A 5,302-nucleotide genomic window follows, 5' to 3' on the forward strand; every position below is an offset into this window, starting at 1 on the left:
TAGGTTAAACAGAGGTAGAAATATGGAACAGTGAATACTATAGTGTGACATACGCTTGTAGAGTTTTGTATGTAATGAAAGTAAAATAATAATCGAGTAAAGTTGAAAGAAAATTATGCGATTTCCTTTCCATATTATCTTATCGCAATAAGGAAATGTTTTCTACGTGTGCAATTGAAGATAATTTCTTAATTTGAAAAATTACAGATTAATTATTTACAACTAGCTTTTACCCGCGACATCGTCCACGCGGAATAAAAAATAGAAAACGGGATAAAAATCATCCTATGTCCGTTTCCTGGTTCTAAGCTACCTGCCCACCAATTTTCAGTCAAATCGATTCAGCCGTTCTTGAGTTATAAATAGTGTAACTAACACGACTTTCTTTTATATATATATAGATAGATAGATTAATTTAGCAGTATCTTAAGTGACGTTTAATTAAATCTTTACAATTTACCTGAATTTACCCGTAATTTATCATCTCGAAATCCTTTTTAATAAAATAATTTAATAACGTTATTCTAATAGAAATGTTAATTTATATTATTTTAATCTTTTCAATAAGTCGGAACGAGCTGTCGTTTTCAAATTAACGTATTTCTTAGAAGAAATTCACAGAGACGACGTACTTTTGAATATCGTGTCGTGAACTGGAAGAAAATCTTTACAAGAGTTTTTTTTTTTTGTATTTACGCCTACATAATAAGGTAAAATGTAATAATCTTTTATTTCGTAAAGCGATGAAACTTGAGAAATGAGAAGTAAATATTGTTTATTGACTTGAAGAACAGTTACCAATAGTTATATTAAAAAAAAAGATATCGCTAAGTAAACATCAAGTAATGTAGATGCAAATACTTATAGTGTTTAAGTACTAAGTTGATAATTATGAAGTCATTTTTGTACTAGCTAATTTGTAAGTACCATGTATGCCTCTAGAGCGTCGGTGGTTCAAGGGTTAAGCACTTGCAATCTGCAGGTCCTGGGTTTGAATCCTGTCATGTACCAATGTGTTTTATGTATGACGATAAAGATGATGATCGCCAGTGAGCAAATATAACGTAATTCAGTTAAATGTGTTACATTAGATACGTATTCATCTTTAGCTAAAACAATTACGAGAGCTGACGTTATTTCTATAAGTCGTAGTCCCTGATTATAAATGCGGTGTGTTTTCACACTAATGAGCTTGATTCTTTACTCTTTTTCATCTATAGTTCTAATTTAAAAAGAATTTATCGTTTCTTTAATTGATTGGATGGGTCAGTAATGTAAATTACGTAATGGATTGCATCGGTACGACCTCATCAATTCAATGGGTAAGTCTATTTGTTAATCCTGATGGATAGTTAGTTTCACAATTAATGCTAGATAAATAAATACATAGCGATGTTATGATCATGTTAAACTACCATGAATTTTATCTTCTATCTCTCAGAGACGTTTTACCACTAAGGGCGTCCGTTAGTGTAGATTTAACATGAGATATCCGCATACAAACAACAGTTAAGAGATTACAAATAGTGATAATGTCAGTTAAGTTAACAAAAATAAGCACTACGAAAATTTTTGAATAATTGTAGATACTAGTACTACTACGAGTACTAGATGTGTTTACATACGTTTTAATTTTGTATTTCGTTTAAACAATATTTCATATAACAAATTGTATTGTCCATATATCTGATTATACGTATGGAAAAGGGCCCACTATATAGTATATATTTTTGGGTGAGCAGAAATTGCAAATTAATGGACAAATAATCTTTGTACAATCAACGACTATGAACTCTATTATAGCATAAGCAATCAATATGCAAGCGTGGCCTTTATCAACTTTATAAATACAAATATCGAAAAAAATCTTGGGCTATTGTAGAGCATTAAGATTCTACTGGTTTTATGTACTACCACAATATACATCTAAGCATTTTCCTCGTCAATTTAAACTGTGATGTATTCCAAAAAATACTACAATTATAAACTTACTTTGACATATAATAACAGCTCTTAATATAATTTTAGCAATAAAGGACTTTAATACTGACATGACAAAATAAGTTTTCGTTTTAAAAAAATTAGTAATAGTAGTAATATTCGATTAGAAAAATCAATAATTCGTGGTAAAGAAGATTTTTCATGGACATCGTATTTATGATATTGATGATGTGAGTTTTATGAGTAAAAACTATTAAAATCTTCGTTTTCACACAGTAAATAATTAGTTAGATAAAATCTTAGAAGTAAAGAGAGATTTAGAGTAGATTAAGATTTCAATTATAATATTGAAAAAGTAATAAAGAAATATTACAGTAATCACTATGTTTTTTATATTTATTCAAGATTTATTTATATTAACATATTTATAGCTACTTGACAAATATGAGCAAGACATACCCAAGTTGGTCAGAACTGATTGCCGGCGGTCAGAGTTATCAGGGACGGCTTATATTAGGTCTACGGATCAATACGCCCCGACAACGGAATACGCCTAAGCCTGTCGTCTTCATAGAATTTGGTGCAAAGATATACTACTATATTGATTATGAAAGCCTGAAAGAGATGAAAAACATTATCCAAATGTCATATCCTTGTTTTTGCATTTCTGTAAAATAATGTAAAATTTCGGGGTCTTATTTGTAATGTCTTTACCATAATAAAGCAATATTACATCTTCAGTTAAACCTTTTTATCTTGATTATTAAATAAGAGTTAATTTAAAGATCTATCTACAAAATAATTAGGCATACACGCGAGAGAATGGATCGCCCCGGCAACAACGACACACTTTATCAACGAACTGCTAACAAGCAATGACCCGGATATAACGCGCATGAGGGATCAGTTCTACTGGCGTATCTTTCCTTCGTGTAATCCTGATGGATACCACTACAGCTATAATCTGGTAATTTTTTAAACATTTATAAAATGAATAAACTTTTTGATCTATTTAACACGTTACGTCACACGACACGTCCTACGACTGGAATAATATATACGTTATAAGTATCCATAAGTCCAAAATTTATATGGAATCAGATATTGAAAAATATTTTTAATGTTATTTATATACATATTTGAATTATCAAACAGGATCAATTTTGGAGGAAAACATTATCAAAGTAATCAAATTGATGTTTTGGCACTGGGGACGTAAGTTAATGTAGCACTAAAATTAAATTATACACAAGTTATACACACTTCACTTAAATTATAATTTCTTGTAAAGGATAAAAAAGGAAAGATCTTTTTTTGTTTGACGTCCATTTTGCTATTTCTTAATAAAAAGTAAGCAAATTTTTGGTTAGCATACTTTGCCTTCTGCCACCAACAAGCGCTAACATGTCGTTGTCCTCTGTTATGCATATGCTACTTTATTTAATAAACTAAAGAAACACGGGGAAAATTCATCAGATGATCCATGCGACTACGAAATATTCGCTGGAACGAAGCCATTTTCAAAAATAGAAGCACGATCTTTATCGTCTTATATAAAGGGCATAGACAACTTGCTGGCATATATAAGTTTCCATTCGGATGCTGAAGTATTATTAGTGCCTTATTCTGATTCCACTGAACATACTGGTAATTATGATGACCTAGTGAGTATATAATAAGTAGTAATTACTAATGTTTAGTTGCCAATTAAAATAAAATAATATGTATATTTATAGGTTAGGATTGGAAATGTATCTCTTGATTGTGGACAAGAAAAGAGCAAAGAGTATAAATATCATGGACCGGCTACTGCCGCGGAAATTCGTTGTAAGTAAATAACTTCGGATCTTCCATAATATATAATTGCCTAGGATATATTTTATTGTTATTTGTATGTCTATATACCCGGCCAACATCGCTAGGGTAGTAATCATAACATACTTACTGCCGTCCCTTAGGGGAGTCTACGTAAAGATTTTGAGTGTAACAGGGACTTTTTTATTATTTCAGACAAAGCATCCGGTGTAAGCATGAATTGGGTCCGAAATGTTCTGAAAGTTCCATTAGTTTATACATACGAGCTACGGGGATTGGCATTTTATTGACCGCCTGAAAAAATATCAAAGCAAAGGGATGAAGTGACGCAAATGTTACCAGGGCTCATGAAAGAAGCCTGTAGATTTGGATATTGTTGAATATGTTTAAATTGATATATTTTTTTATTTAAGGTTAAGTTATTAAAATAAATGAATCAATTTTTTTTATCAAAGCAAGAAAACATAAATTTACTTTAACTAACATTGATTTGTATCATCTGAAAAGAAATGTTCTAAACGTAAGCAAATAATTATCTAAATAACCAACTCGGTTCTAAATTGCGAGCTAGAACGATGGTCAAAGTTTAGTTAGAAGCCACAACTTTGTTACGTGAGTTTTCTCTGTAAGACGAAACCGCATTTAGTCGTTCTGACAAAGGTAATTTAGAAATACGGACAACCTATTTATCTGTGATGCGACTCGCTTGTTCTGTTACTGTAGTTACTATGTACAGAAATAAATAAATTGATCAACATCGATCAGTGATTTTATTATTTCGAACGCGTTTTTTTAATATCATAAGGTGGCAAATGAGCAAACCGCTACCTGAATTCGCCGAAATAGTGAAGCGACCGCCGCCTATATACATACGCAATTGTAGATGCGTTGCCTACATTCAATCAATGGAGTAGGGGCACACAGATAGAGGAAATTTCCCTGTTCCTATGTGTCCCCTCTTCCGCCAAATCCACTTCCCCTCGCCATTCTTTCCTAATAAGAAAAGGATAGGAAGGGAAAGAGTACTAAAATTAAGCACGGACGCTCATCAGACGAAACGCAGAATTATTTCAACTTCAAAAGTAATAAATAATAAGCCGATTGAAGTGATCTCAGGCTAGCTTTTGATACTATTCTCGTCAGTATTATTTTTCACCAAATTCAAGTGATAAAGTTCTTTTGGTCTCGCGAAATTATATTTATCTTCCCAGAAGGTAATGAATATGCGATGATTCATTTTGTTATTATTGAGTTTTTCCTTGGTAATATGAATTTTAAATTTGGGCGAAATAATTTGCTCTTTTATTCTCTGTCAACAAATATCTTGTTTTGGTTTTCAAAGTAAATATAAAACTTAGTTCTTTATTACATCATTTTAATATAATTACAAAATTTTCTATTTTTACAAATTATTGCTTTTCTTTGACTGTACTTATCATCAGCCAGTGTCAATTTACTTGGATTATTGCTACCTCATGCTATTGGACGCAAAATTTCAAGTTATTACAGCCTCTATTTATTTATTTGTTATATTTTAATATTACTT

General features: G+C 31.1%; 1 pseudogene; it reads left to right on the top strand.

Annotated features, from left to right (window-relative positions):
- The first annotated feature begins 2,385 nt into the window (after positions 1 to 2,385).
- Positions 2,386 to 4,136, top strand: LOC106720609 (annotated as a pseudogene).
- Positions 4,137 to 5,302: the final 1,166 nt, after the last annotated feature.

The sequence above is a fragment of the Papilio machaon genome, chromosome 4, assembly GCF_912999745.1.
Source record: "Papilio machaon chromosome 4, ilPapMach1.1, whole genome shotgun sequence".
In the NCBI taxonomy this organism is placed as follows: Eukaryota; Metazoa; Arthropoda; class Insecta; order Lepidoptera; family Papilionidae; genus Papilio; species Papilio machaon.